Consider the following 15,412-nt stretch of genomic DNA (forward strand, 5'->3'; position numbering starts at 1 on the left):
GTGTGTAAATCCACCTTCAGGAATCCCATATGATCTTCATGACAGCCCTGTGTGGGAACTGGAGCAGGCAATATTGAGCTCATTTAACAGATAAGGAGACTGAGACCCAGAAAGTGCCTTGGTGGGTACTCGGCTTGTGAGGGGAAGCTGGATCTCAGATCCTAAAGCCCAACCCTAAACTTACTCCTTTCTTAGGGAGAACAATGTGGAACAAAACTCAAAATCATTTGGGGACCAGGTTTGCTGGTCCAATAGAGCCTGGTGGAACCACTGAGACTATGGCCCCTAGCTGCCCTTCAGGTCTGGAATTGAACCCACACCTGTGGTTTCCAGCCAAACAAAAGACAGGCATAGGAGTTGAACATTTACCTCAGGTAGATACACTCTTTGGAGAGAACAATCATGGGAGAAAGAAGGGCTGTTTATGCACAGGGAGACAGCTCAGGGGGCAGGAGTGTATGGAGGGATGGACACTGGGAAGACGTAATTATGGGGAGGAAGTGGGAGGGGAGCTGTTGCATTATGGTAAACTGTGGTCAATGACGAGACACATTATATGTGAACTGCTGTATGGAAAGTGAATTTGCTCTGTAAATCTTCACCCAAATCACAATAAAAATTAAAAAATTGCAGAGAGGAGAGAGAATGGTTACTACTGGCCTCACTTTTTAGAGAGCAGTTCTTTGAGGGTGGACATGGCAAAGAGAGATTATGGGTGATTGACTCCCTGGGTGGTTCAAAGTTTTGCCGTGCTCACTGCCAACTAAAAGGTTGGAGGTTCAAGTCCACCACAGGTGCCGCAGTAGGAAAATCTGATGATCTCCTTCCAAAAACGTAACCATTAAAAACCCTCTGGAGCAGACTTGTACCCTGACACAGATTGTGTCACTGTGAGTGAGAATCAACTTGACAGCAACTGGAATTCCAGATTGGAAATGTGTAACTGTTACTGTTGTCATCCCTTTGGATTCTCTGAGCTGTAGAGTGAAGAGGTAGAAGGGACCTTGGAAGCCATTTCATTTCAGTACCCCCTCCCCATGTTTTAAATTTAGCCAAGTGGTCTCCTGCTGGTCAGTGGGCATTGTGAGCAGACAGAGCCAGACACTGGGACAGACTCTGGGATAGAGCAATGGAAGAGGCTTAACCCCTGCACCAAGGAGCTCTCAGCCATTTACTAGCTGAAGATGATCAGAGAGCTGAGGTGACTGGTCTCACACCACTCCTTAGTGACAAAGCCAGGCTCCGGTCCCTGTTCTGACCCCACCCAAAACCTCTCCCTAAGCCACAAGACTAAACAACTCCCTTGGATGTTCAAATCCTTGGCTTTTCACTTTCTTGACTCTGAGGTCTTCTGTTTCACCAACCTTAACCATAAGAAGAGACTACTAGAACCCTGGTGACCTGAGCATAGCGCCTAAGGCACTTGACTGCTAACCAGAAAGGTGGCAGTTCAAACCCACCAGCCCCTCCTCGTAAGGAAAGTTGGGCAATCTACTTCCGTAGTGATACCACCTTGGAAACCCAAGGAGGGGTCACTATGAGTCAGGTCCGACTTGATGGCATATAACAACAACAACAACAGCACGATTTATCAAGGACAACAACAGCACGATTTATCAAGGACTAGAGCTCTGGTAGCATAGTGGCTAAAGCACTTGACTGCTAACCAGAAGGCTGGCGGTTCAAACCCACCAGCCACTCCTCGGAAGGAAGGTTGGGCAATCCTACTTCCGTAGTGATACTGCCTCGGAAACCCAAGGAGGGGTCGCTATGAGTCGGGGCCGACTCGACGGCACATAACAACAACAACAACAACAACAACAGGGAGAAGAAACAGTACCTTTCTCCTCATTTGATCCAACTTCCTGAGAGGCTTCAGAAAGAGAGTTGCAAAACTGAAGCACTGCCTCCTGCCCCACTGCCTTTTACTTCCACTAGCTGATAGATTCATCTTGATTTCAGATACCTTCCAAGTTTGCTTTTGAGAAAAGAGACTGAAATGGGGTTACCCACTAGTCTCACTGATTAAAAAAAAAATCATTTACTGCTTTCATATCTCTGGGTGGCACAAGTGGTTTGTGACTGGGTGCTAACCTAAAGGTTAGGGGTTTGAACCCACCCAGTGATGCTGCAGAAGAAAAGGCCTGGTGATTTACTTACTTAACGATTACTGTCGAGAAAACCCCATGGAGCAGTTCTGCTCTGTGACATACGGGGCCGTGAATCAATTTGAAGGCAACTAACAGCAACAAGGAGCTTTGGCAGTGCAGTGCCTGAAGCATCAGACTGCTAACCAGAAGGTTGGTGGTTCAAACCCACCAGGTGGGTTTGATTGTCTATGGAAGGACAATCTATAAAGATTTACCACCTTGGAAATCGACTAGATGGCAATGAGTTTGTTTTTTTGTTTTGTTTTGCTTTTTGTTTTTGTTTTTTTAAGTAACAACAGAACTATTTGAGGCTACATTTGCATATGCATACCAGCAAAAACTGATAGCTCTTTTGAGTTCAGACTAGCACTGAAAGGTCAACCCTCATAACCTTCAGTTAGGCCTTTTATCCATGTCACTGAGCTGTGTAGGAGCTCTGGTGGCCTAGTGCCTAAGGCATTTATTTGACTGCTAGCTAGAAGGCCAGCAGTTCAAACCCACCAGTCACTCCTTGGAAGGAAGGTTGGGCAATCTACTTCCGTAGTGATACCTCCTCGGAAACCCAAGGAGGGGTCTCTATGAGATGGATCTGACTGAGTTTGGTTTTTATTATTATTATTATTATTATTACAAGCTGTGTGTTTTAAGAACTGTTTCATTCAAGATGAGCATCATGAAATAAAAACAATTAGAACCAGGGTGTCTTATAGGACTTCCTGTGGGGTGGGCTCTGGTGCTGGAGGCTGCAGAGGGGACAAGATCTCATGCCCTAAAACCTGTAAAGCAGTTTTGGTTTTGATGTGTCTTGCAGCAAAATGATGCTTCAACACCCAGGCCAGGTCTCTGCTTCAGAAGTCAGCGCCTCTGGCATCGTCCCCTGCCTGTCCCCTCCCAGGTCACTGGTATTTGAGGATTTTGCCACTCTAACACCATTCATCAGAGCAGAGCTGAAGTTTGCCATCCAGAACAAGTACCTCTGCCATAGGATGTCTTCTGCTCTGGAGTCGGTCACTGTCAGTGACAGACCCCTTGAGATGTCAGTCATGAAAGCCGAGGTAGGTTCTACCACAGGTGCTCTTTCTGTCAGTGGATACTTAGTGCATACTCACCGCATGGCAGACATGTTCTAGGTGCAGGGTGCTATGGTAGTGAATAAAGCAAACAAAATCACTGCCCTCAGAAAGCTTACCTTCTACTGGGTGGAGGCAACGATACATAAAATAGGTAAATAAGTAACATGAGAGACAAGTGTGAAAGACAAGGGGAAAACAAAGCAGGGAAGGAGAGCAGAGAATGGGGTAGGGATGGCTTGTTGCTTTAAACCAGGAGGGCAGAGACGGCTGTGCTGACAGCAACCTTTGATTTGAGTGACTTGAAGGAGGAGAGGGAGGGAACCTTGTGGGCATCTGGGAGAAGAGCAAGAAGGGCACTGAGGAGGGAGTATGGCTGATGTACCTGAAGAGCAGCAGGTGGGCCATGAGGCTGGGGTGGGGTACAGGGTGGGGGGCAAAGCTGGAGTTGAGGTTAGTGGGTGAGAGACAGATCACAGTGGGTTTTATTGATTAGTGTAAAGATAGGACTATTAAGTCAGAGTGAGATAGGAAGTTGTTGGAGGGTCTTGAGCAGAGGTGTGACATGATCCAACTCATATTTTTAAATGGTCACCTTGGCCATCACATTGAAAACAGATGGCAAAGGGCAGGAACAGAAGGGAGTGTACAGAAAAGAGACCACCACAGTAATCTAGGCAGGAGATAAGGGGCTCTGAATCAAGACGGGCAGTGGAGGGGCTGAGACGCAGTTGGATTCTAGGTGTATTATGAAAGAAAAGCTGATTTACAGATAGATTGGATATAAGGTATGTTCTGGTTACCTAGTGCTGCTCTGACAGGAATATACCACAACTGGGATGTTTGAACAAACAGGAGTTTATTCTCTTAGAGTTTGGAGGCTTTAAGTCTGAGTTCAAAGTGCCAGGCTCTAGGAGCTGGGTGAAAGCCCCTTAACCTTGGGCTTCAGCTCTGCCTCCTCCTCCTGGCCCACTGGGGCTAGAGGCATCTCTTCACTCAGAGAGCTGCTGGCTGCTGAGACTGACAAGTCCAAGGTTGGCAAGTGAAAAGGCACAGTCCCGATGTAACCAAACCACACGGCAGGCCATTAATTCCAGTCCATTGAAAGTTCTAAGGTCAGCAGAGCATGGTAGGCTGCTGAACGATTGCATGGCTACATACAGGGTTCAAGTGTGCCATAAGCTAGAGACCATTCCCAAAGCTGCTGCTTATTTACAGGAAGCAGGCCACTTCCCTAAAGCAGCTACTCAGCTGCTTGTGGTAGATCCCACCATGGAGCTGATTGCCAGTCTCATCATGGGGAATAACTACCACCAGCTTCCCAGCCATTCAACCAGGCCCAGCCAACTTGACATACAACTTTAAGTACCACAGGGTACAAGAAAAAGAGGACAGAAAATTGACTCCAAACTTTTTGGTCTCAGCAACAGTAAGGGCAGAGTGTTCACTTACTGGTTAGACTGGGAACACTGTAGAAGGTTGGTTTAGGACAAGAGCAAGAGTTCCATCCTATTCAACACCCCAGTGGAGGTGTCAGAAAGACAATGGATATGGGGGTCTGAAGTTCAAGGGGAGCTAAAGATAGAGATGTTAAGTTGGAAGTCATATAGATGGTATTTAATGCCTTGAGATGGGTTGAGCTCACTTATGTGTCTAGTCCTGAAGAAACATGGAGCGCAGTGATTATTTTCATTGCTATAGGGACCCAGGTACCCAGCAAGTAGAGCAAGGCATAGCCAGCCAGCTTCACACTTCTCTGTGCCAGTGCTCACAACTTAGTCCCAGTTGTCTTCTCTAAGTTCAGTTCTGTTTCTGGCACTTGCACTGTTCCCCACTCAGTGATCTTCTGTGAGACACCTGGGAGTAATAGGCAAGGAGAGAAGTTAGGGAGGCAGTTGCTAGCAATGGTGTGGTGCTTAAGGATGTCAGAGCTGAGGTGTCTGCTATTTGTTGGCCTTTATTGCATGGTTACAAAATGAAGACCCATATAAGATGGTACCCATGGAAGTAGCATTGGGGAAATCTGCTACAATAGTCCTCTTTAAAGTGTTAAAAAGCAAAGATGTCATGTTGAGGACTAAGGTGTACCTGATCCAAGCCATGGTATTTTCAGTTGCCTTATATGCATGTAAAAGCTGGACAGTGAATAAGGAAGACTGAAGAAGAACTGATGCCTTTGAATTATGGTGTTAGTGGAGAATATTGAATATCGTACCATGGACTGCCAGAAGAACGAACAAATTGATATTAGAAGAAGTACAAGAATGGTGTTTAGAAACAAGAATGACAAGACTTTGTCTCATGTATTTTGGACATGTTATTAGGAGGGATCAGTCCCTGGAGGAGGGTATCATGCTTGGCAAAGTAAAGGGTCAGTAAAAAAGGGAAGACCCTCAACTAGATGGGTTGACACAGTGGCTACAACAATGGGCTCAAGCATAGCAAGGATTGTGAGGATGCTGCAGGACCAGGCAGTGTTTCATTCAGTTGTACATAAGGTTGCTGTGAGTCAAAACTGACTTGATGGCACCTAGCAACAACAACAAAACAAGATGGCTCAGACACAGGAATGTTTCAAGTTTACTTAACTGACATGGTCACAACCTTTGGACTAGAGGTGATGAACCAACCAAAAAGACTAAGTTTAAAAAGAGATTGATTAAGAATCTAAAAGGGGGGTAATAATGACTCCTGCATAAGATTGACCTGAGACTTAAATAAGATGATATTTATTCAGGGTTGAGCAGAGGGCTGGGCTGATATTTAGCATTCAATGAACAGTATCTGGCACTACTTATGATGCCGTGTATCCATAAGGCATCATTAGGGGCATTAGCTGTGCCTCAGTTATCCTCAGAGGATGTCATGAAGGGAAGAACCATTCCCCACAGCATGTTCATTGGTGCCCAGTTCATAATGAACAGTGCAGGGTGGACCAAGAAACAATGATTTTTTTTTTAATCAAGTATCTTGAGATAGTAGGATGTAATAAAAATAGTAGGATTCTCATGGATGAAATGAAAGCATTTTGGAAGGATAATTGGAAAGTTCTCCAGAGGAAGAAGCAGGCAGTCCGCTTCATGGAAACACTCCTGAAAGCCACCCAGCTCAGCTGCTCTGATTCTGTGTTCACCAAATGGCCTTGTGATCTTAAGTCAGTTAAGTAGGTTTTTCTACTGGGAGGAGAACACACCAGATGGTCTACTTGATGATTCAAGTCCCTTGGCTGCTGTAATTCTCATTGTAAAAGAACACACTAAGCCATTGGACCACAGGCATCCCCCACGTTTGGGCAGCATGAGCCTTTTTCCCAGATCTTGGCCACCTCTGGGAAGGTGACAAGACAGAGTGAGGCAGTTGTGATGATGGAGACCAGGCAGGAGGGCAAAGGGACGATACCAGAGGAGGAGCCTGGGCTTACATCCATGGGTGGCGGAAATGGCTAAGCATTCGACTACTAACCAAGAGGTTGGCAGTTTGATCCCATCCAGAGGCACCTCAGAAAAAGGCCTGGTGATCTGCTTCCAAAAGGTCACAGCCTTGAAAACCTTGTGGAGCAGTTCTTCTCTACAACATGGAGTCACCATGATTTGGAATCAACTCAATGGCAACTAGGGTTGGTTTTTTGTTTTTTCCAATTTACTGGTCTGGTGACTATGAGCAGGTGATTCCTCACACTCTGGGGTTTCCTTGGCTATATTACTACCAGCCACACTGTATTTCAGTTTCCTCATTTGTAAAATGAGGAAGTTGAACTTGATCATTGTGAAAAAGGGCACAGGGGCAGCATAGTCCCACTGCTCTAACTTCACGAGGGGGAGAGAAAATCACCATCGGCAAACCAAGGCTGATTCCCATGAAGCAAGAGATGAGACATGCCGCCACCCTCTAACCCTTTTTACCAACTCTGACACCAGCCATCCCTTCCATGGCACTCTCTACTTCTCTGCTAGGCTTGATAATTTATCGCAATAGCCCCACAGAACTCACAGACAATTCTCACAATCATAGGGTTTATTAGGGAAGCAACAGATTACAATTCAAGTTCAGGAATGCTCTCAGGATACGATTTTTCATCAGGACAGCCTTCCTTTGGCCAGGCCCACAGGCATGCTTCTCTTTGGTCCTTGGCCTCTTGACCTGGCCTCTGCCCTGCTGTGGCAAATATTACGAAGCTCTTTTAGCTCTGCCGATAGATTCACCCCACTCTGCCAGCAAGCCTCCTGCCCAAAGGTACTCATTCAGCTTTCACTCTCCATGGGCCAGCCAGCCCCCGACTCTGTCTCGTGCCCGTCTCTTGGTTCTGTTAGTTCTGCTGCCTTTGCTGCTGCCAACTCTGCCATCACTCCATCATCTCTGCCAAGGAGATCCAATGCAGGAATCTCAGATCCGAGGACACACTCTACTCCTGTTCTTCTGTATAGATTGCAGTGAGATTCCCTTTTTCCACCTCTGGACGGCTCATTTTAAATCTGGTCGAGATGCAAAAACTGACCAATCCCCATGTTAGGGTTCCATACACTTTATTTCCATGGTTCCACCCCCACCAGGGTGCCATGTAACCTTATTTGTATTATTAACAAGCTATCCAATCCCCTTGGTAGGTCACAGACACCTTACATTTGCGTATTCCTCCCAGCCATCTGATGGGAGTTATAAAGACCCTGTCTAGGAAGCCCATCTTAAGTAATTCACTGCATCACAGTGGTCTTCAGAAAGCCTTTTCCAGCCCTGGTAGTCCATGATTCTAAGATCTGCTCTACTTTCAAGTCATTTTCTCATGTGAGAAAATCCTGAATTCTTTCCCTTCTATCCTAAATATCTATCTGTACGGTTGCTGAGTTCTTGATGAAGATAGTGATGATGTTAATGATAATAACTAAAACTCATAAAGCATTTACTATAAGCTAGACACTGCTCAAAGCGTTTTACATCTTAATTAATTTGATCCTCATATCTACTCTCTTAGGTAGGTAATATGATCAGTTCTCTTTGAGAAATAAGGAAACTGAGGCTCAGAGGGTATAACTTGCCCAAGGTTGCACAGCTAATAAGTGGCAAAGTTGACATTCAAAGACAATTTAGTCTAAAGCCCAAATATATCCCTTGTAATGATTCTAGGATCTAAAAGATAAAAGGTAAAAGTTCCTTTCATCATATTTCTCTTTTGGCCTTTGTGTCTTTAAATTGCAAAGCTGTTGGGCCTTCCATCTCAGTCCAAGCAAAGTCAGTGCCGTGTAGTCAAAAGAACAGGAAAAAATCAGGTATGAGGTGACTATGGTGTCCTAGCTGTTGTTTTGTTTGAAATGTGGTTCCTCGCCCTCTTTCTCACTGTCCAGAGCTAACAGGGTCTGACATTGGCAGCCTAAACCTTCACCCACTTGTCCCACCAGGAACACATCATCCCAGCTGGACTCTGATCTCCAGCAGGTGGATTTTGCTGATTCCCTGTCAGTGCTCAGATGAGGTCAGGATTAAGCACACTTCCATGGAAGACTAGATCCTAAAGCAGGCAGTTCTGCTCTCTGAGGATCTCCAGGCCTGGCTTAGGGAGGGACTCAGGGAGGGGATCAGTATTTAGTTGTGAGATGAATCGATGGATGGGTGTAGCTCACCACCCACAGGTGACACCCCAGCCATGGACTGAGAATGCCATTTTGGATAGGAAGGGATGCGAGTTCCTCCTCTCCAGGATTGCCTGGGCTTCACCCAAATTGTCAGACAAAGACAGAGATGAATGGAGTTGTCCTTCGGTCACGAGCATAAGACCTGAATCAAAGAATAGACAGGGCGGCTTGTGGCTGGGTGAGGATCTAGTCATCATTCCTCATTCTAGGGGAAAGGAACATTTACAATCTGTTACCTTCTCTGAATGATTACAATCTGTACCTGTGGTCATCAGTTTGAATATCAAACTCCTAGTTCAAAATCCAAATGTGTTTTTAAAATAGATTAAAATTGACTAATACTGTATTAGGAAGCAGAGATGTCACTTTGAAGACTAAGGTGTGCCTAACCCAAGCCATGGTATTTTCAGTTGCTTCATATGCATGTGAAAACTGGTTAGTGAATAGGATTGAAGAAGAGTTGATTCCTTTGAATTCTGGTGTTGACAAAGAATACCATGGACTGCCAGAGAAACAAACAAATCTGTCCTGGAAGAAGTGCCACCAGAATGCTTCTTAGAAGTGAGAACGGCCAGACTTCATCTCAACTACTTTGGTCCTGTTGTCAGAAGGGACCATTCCCTGGAGAAGGATATCCTGCTTGGTATAGTAGAGGGTCAGCAACAAAGGGAAAGACCCTCAACAAGATGGATTAACACAGTGGCTACAATGATGGCCTTAGGTGGTGGTATAGGAAGGATTGTGAGGGTGGCGCATGACCAGGCAGCATTTCATTCTGTTATACACAGGGTCATTATGAGTCAGAGCCAACCTGGGGCACCTAACAACAACAACAATTATACCAATATAATTTCTAACTAACAGTTTTTGGAATTTCACTAGAGCCACTTTGATTTGCCAGTTCTTATTGGAAGTGAAAGGCAACACACTTGAGGTAGGTGACATTTCTTGTCTCCTGTTACGTGTGTGAAGGTCCCTGGGTGACTCCACCAAACCAGTTTGCACTCCATTACTAACCTAAAAACTGGTGGTTAAAACCTAGTCAGCTGCACTGCAGAACAAAAGGCTTGGCGATCTCTTCTGTCAAAGGTTCAGCCAGGAAAACCCTGTGGGGTGGTTCTGCTCTAACACATGGGTTCCATGAGGTGGAATCGACTCAGTGGAAACAGGTTTGGTTTTGGTTGAATGTGTGCCTTCTGGACTTTACAGGTAGCCCCTGAAGAAGATGAAAGGAAAAAGCAGTGATGGGAAAGAAACAAGATTTTGGCTGCCAAGTGCCAAAATAAGAAGGAGACAGAGTGCCTGTAAAAAGTGAGAGCCTTCTAGCCTTGTCCCTTCTGCTTGCTCAGGCCTGCCCTCCCCTAACCTCATGCTGACATGAGAGCTCACTGCCCTTGAGACAATTCCGGCTCATAGCAACCCTTTAGGACAGAGTAGAACTGCCTCACAGCATTTCTAAGGCTGTAGATCTTTACAGAAGCAGATGGCCTCATCTTTTTCCTGCAGAGCGGCTGGTGGGTTCAAACCACCGACCTTTAGGTTAATAGCCAAATGCCTTAACCACTGCACTACCACAGCTCCTTCAATATCAGAGGGTTTTGTTTTGTTTTTTTTTTTTTAAAAAAAAAAACCTACCGGAAAGTGTTTTCCCAAGAAGGACCTTGTAGTTGGTAGCAGAAATGCCATTTGCAGAATGAGGAGGCAACAAAGCTGTTAGCACAATACACGTGACTGTAGAAGTATAAAAAGCAGATGTGTGAATTAAAAGCCACAGGATCATCTGATGCCCAGACTCCCAGCATCCTCAGCTGGCCCATAATGTCCAGCACTTTCCAGGATGCAGGATACATGAGCCCATTTAGAGAAGCTTCGCTTGCCCATTTTCCCAAGGAAAGGAAGCTATCAGTTCTCATTTGGCTCACTGTGAAAAGCCATTAATTAATCTCTTCAAACAAGTGATTTCCTTAATCCACAAGCAGTGGTAATACTTCCTTGGAGCTCTTGTCTAGTCCTTAACTCCACTGCCCTTCTCCCTGACTCATCCAACAGTCTGAACTCCCGGCTAAGCTCAGCCAGCTCCTTTTCCTGAAGAGAGAACCAGGGGCATCAGTGTCTGTGAGGAGGCAGGGTGGGCTATGAGGCCAGGCTGCCAGACAGCCTTCCCATGGCTGTGCCCCCTCCCCTAAGCATAGATAGACCAGGCAGAGGCTTGACCCAGGGCCCAGGACCCCCAAGATTCTGTTGATTGCCTCAGGGGTCAGTAAAAATTATGAAATCTTGTGTCCTATGCACATTTTCCTGTGGAAATAAACTCCTTGGTGAGATCAGGAACTTATAAAAAAAATTAAGGACCATGAGCTGATTTCTCCCCCAGCCCCCAAGGCCCTTGCAGGCCCAGAAGACCTACATGTGGGCTCTTGGGCTCCATGCAGAAGAGGGTTCTGAACCATTGGTTCCACTGTAGCTCTGTTACTGGTTGAGTCACAGTGTGCCTCTGTGGTAGAAACTCAAGGGCATCTCTAAAGAATCCTCCACAGTTAAAGGCTTCACAAGGGTCTGGATTGTTCCAGACTTAACGCTCCTTTCCCAGATTTGTGGGACACTGTAGTAGACAGACGGCGGTGTCCCTCGGCAGGCCAATCCCTACTTGAAGAGGCCTAGGGGGCCTCAGGCTCCCTGTGCCACCCAGGCATTATCCCTGGTTACCCCCTCTTTACTGACCTTTTGGCTCCACTCTTAATGCTTCTGTCATTTGCCTCCCAGGAGTCAGAGAAACTGGAGAGTGTAAATGCTGAGCTGAAGGCCCAAATTGAGGAGCTCAAGAACGAGAAGCAGCATTTGATATACATGCTCAACCTTCATCGGCCCACGTGTATTGTTCAGGCTCAAAACGGACGGACTCTGGAAAATGAGAGAAACCTCTTTATCCAACAGATAAAAGAAGGAACATTGTAGAGCTAAGCAGCCGTGGTATGGGGCAACTGAGGAGTCCTCGCTGAATCCTCCTTTTACACCCTAAACCCTGAAGCTATTGGAAATCTGACTTCCTGTGCACCTCTCGGATCCCAGCAGCAGAGACCCACTGAGGCAGAAGGGCCTGTGGTGACTCAGCTGGGCCTCTCTGCTTGGCTCCAGAGTGGACTTTGGACCAGGGCAAGTGCGTTTTTGCCTCAACTCCAGGTTTTAGGCTTTACCATACTGGTCATTCGTAGATGCTCCAGGTGGCCTTTGTCCGGATTCTACAAAACCAGGATTCCCACCATTAGGATTGAGGCAGAAGTAGTGTCTGTACCTTGAGGAGGTGGGGCCATCTCCTCTGCTGCTACTATCACTTGTAGGGAAAATGGAGTGAGGATGGCAGTTAGTGAGGTTGTGCAAAGGCCAGGGCTTTACTTTATAGCAAATATGCTGTTCTGTACAGAAATTCTTGTGTGCAAGGCATTTGTTTCAAAAGTAGGCATTGTGCTCATTGATGTTTATTTGTTCTGCACAACACTGGTGTCACTTTTACAGGACTTTTCTCTGGGGAGTCATCACTATGTGCAGTGTCTTACAAAGTGTTCAGGGGGCTGGAGGGGCTTCTCAGTCCCAGTAGGACAGAATGTTCCTGCAGGCCAGCAGCGTGGCTTTGTGACAATGGAGAAAACCTCCTTTTCCCTGGTACCCGGGTGTTAACATGAAATCCATGGGCATAATTGTGGGTCCTCTGCTGCAAAATCAGTTATAATATCACAAGAAGAAAGCAGAAAGACAGGGTCAACTTCCAAAGGGTCAGGAGCCTTTGCTCAGTGACTTAGGTCAGGTGTCTGTAGTCCGGAAGAGCCAGAGAATTCCATTTTCCTATTCTTGTGGTGGAAAACCACAGTCAGTGGAGACATGTTTGAAGCCAGGTGATGCCTAGGCTAGCATTATGGGCTGTTAATGGCATTGTTTTTGTCATTTAGATATTTTAAAAAAATCTGCCCCCAGACCATTTTCCACTGTGAGAAGATGCACTGGTCACAAAGACTCTGTCTGACTGTTTAAATGCTGATGTTTCTGTGAAATCTTCAAAGTCTTTAATCATTATCATTACAATTTTCTGTAAGAGACAATATTACTTATCTATCCTAGTATTCTTAACCTATCAGTATAATAAATGTTGGAACCAGATACAGGAAACATAGAGCTGTGCTGGTGTCTGTCCTCTCAGACCTGTTGGTTATGGATGTCTGTCCATCCCCTCCCCTCCCTTCTCCATTGTGGAGGTGTTTACATATTCTCAAAGGGTGATCCTTTATTCTTTGGGATGCCATGAGGTGAGGTCAGTGGCCTTAAATCCTATTCTTCAGTCAAAGGCACTAATGGTTCAATTTCTCATTGACAAACCCTGAAACACAGCCCCAAGTATATCCTTTGGACAAACTCTTCAGTGTTAAGATAGAATTTTGATAAAATCTGAATTGCTAAATACCTCAATTATCAGCTTCTCAGAATGTACAGACGCCCAAAATGTACACCTACTGTTCATCTTAAAACTTTGATCCCTTACATTCTGCCTCAGAATTCTTCTTAATGTGTTATTCACTTGGATTACATCTGTTATAATGTCCAAATAACTGCAAATATCTATTTCAAGTATAAGAAGAGAATTAGGTGGGGACAAGGAGGAAGAAAGGGAAAAATATTTGGATGGGTGTAATAATTAAAAGAAAGTTATTCTACCAAATTTTCTGGAGTTTCCAGGGCATGTGATTCCTTAAACCCACTGTTACCAAATTGATTCTGACTCATAGCGACCCTATAGGGCAAAGTAGAACTGCCCTGTAGGGTTTCCAAGACTGTCATCTTTTCAGAAGCAGACTGCCACATCTTTCTCCTGCTGAGTGGCTGGTGGGTTTGAACCATCAACGTTTTAGTTAGCAGCCAAGTGCTTAACCACTATGCCACCAGGGATCCTTGGTAGGAAGTATAGATACCACCAACCATTATGAAACTCAGGACAGTTTCTAAGTTGCCATGGACAACAACATGGCTTAGAGAGGAAGGAAGGGGGTGGGACCTAGGGCAAGAAAAATGACTGAGAAATGTAATTTGTGTTTGGTCTTTTAACAAATGTATTATACATAGGTTTGTTTTCTGTAGCCATGTCTGTTATTATTATAAACAATAATACTAAAAGGATGAATACTTATTTACTATCAAGTTGTTTAGTTCATCTTGTTCACATCTGAGGGAAAGGGACGAATGTGGCATTCGTGCTATGAGGCTGCAAAAGAAGGAGGTGTTGGTTGGGTGCTGTGTCTTAATCATCTGCGGGCAGCATAACTGGGCCCTAACCATGGGAACCATCTGCACCTTGATATATGCTGATTTGGGTGTGTTTTCTGGCACCCACATGCAGATAGTGAAGCCTCCAGGGCTAGATGTGCCAGCTCTGTGCTTGGCAGACCTAATGAAGACCTACTGTAGCAGCTTCAAATTGTTTCAAGTCTCCCCATCTGTGCCAGCCAAATATGTGGAAGACAAAGAGAAAATGCTGTCACGAACATTACAGTTACTGGAGCTGGCGAATGAGACGTGGCTGGTGACTGGACGGTACCCTTTGCCTCTCCTCACTGCAGCTGCTTTCCTGGCCTGGCAGTCACTGCAGCCTTCAGGACGTCTGACATGTTCCCTTGCCCAATTTTGAAAATTGGCAAATGTAGAGTTGCCATACCTTGCTTCCTCCCGCCTGTATGAGCTGCTGGCTGTGCTGCTAAAGATGGCTGAGCAGCTAGCCTGGTTGCAGATCCTGAAACAACAAATGGTCTGTGGTGAAGCACATGGGAGACGTTCTCCAGCACCGCCACACCCTGGTCTGCAAGGCCTTTCAGGATGGAACAGGAGAAATGGAGCCTATGAGAGGGAGCTGCAGGGACTGGGGCAGGGGCAAAGACAGAAGAAAAGGTGGGGAATAGCTCTTTAGATTTGCCTGTTGGGAAGCGACCAGCTAGTCCTGCCCTTCTCCTTCTACCCAGCATGCTGAAGCCCCCAAAGCAGCTCCGACCCACACCTCCTGTCTGCACAGTCACTGGAGATGAGAATATTTCTGATAGTGAAATAGAGCAGTATTTGCATACCCCTGAGGAAATTAGGGACTTTCAGAGAGCCCAAGCTGATAAACCAGCTACCAAGAATGTACCTAATGCACTCTGATGCACATTCACCCCATTTTGACAGCAGCTTGGTAATAGGCCCTGTCGTATTCTGAGAAATAAATGTATACAAGACCGAAAAAAAAAGAATAAACTTTGATGGGGCTTCCACCAGCATCAACCAATCAACCATCCATTGTGACAATGTCTTTTCCTGAGCTGCCTCCTACTGTGTAGTGATGTCACATTGGTGGGGCATGGAAACCCTTCCCTCCCTCCCTCTTCCTGACTTCATCCTGCCCCCTTGTCTTTCCCTAAGATCTGACCTGACACCTATTCAGAATAAAGAGCTTCAGAATTTTAGCCTAAGACAGTTTCTGGAATCGAGTTCTTTCACTTTCTATCGAGGTAAAATGCTAAATATTTCCCACCCTATCTTCATTTCTCCC

General features: G+C 45.7%; 2 pseudogenes; both read left to right on the top strand.

Annotated features, from left to right (window-relative positions):
• Nucleotides 1–2,965: 2,965 nt before the first annotated feature.
• LOC103207201 lies at nucleotides 2,966–11,802 on the top strand (annotated as a pseudogene).
• A 1,338-nt stretch (nucleotides 11,803–13,140) lies between these two features.
• Nucleotides 13,141–15,024, top strand: LOC103207988 (annotated as a pseudogene).
• The last annotated feature ends 388 nt before the right edge of the window (nucleotides 15,025–15,412 follow it).

This window comes from Orycteropus afer, unplaced genomic scaffold (assembly GCF_000298275.1).
Source record: "Orycteropus afer afer isolate SDZICR_OR568_19922 unplaced genomic scaffold, OryAfe1.0 scaffold00013, whole genome shotgun sequence".
Taxonomy (NCBI): Eukaryota; Metazoa; Chordata; class Mammalia; order Tubulidentata; family Orycteropodidae; genus Orycteropus; species Orycteropus afer.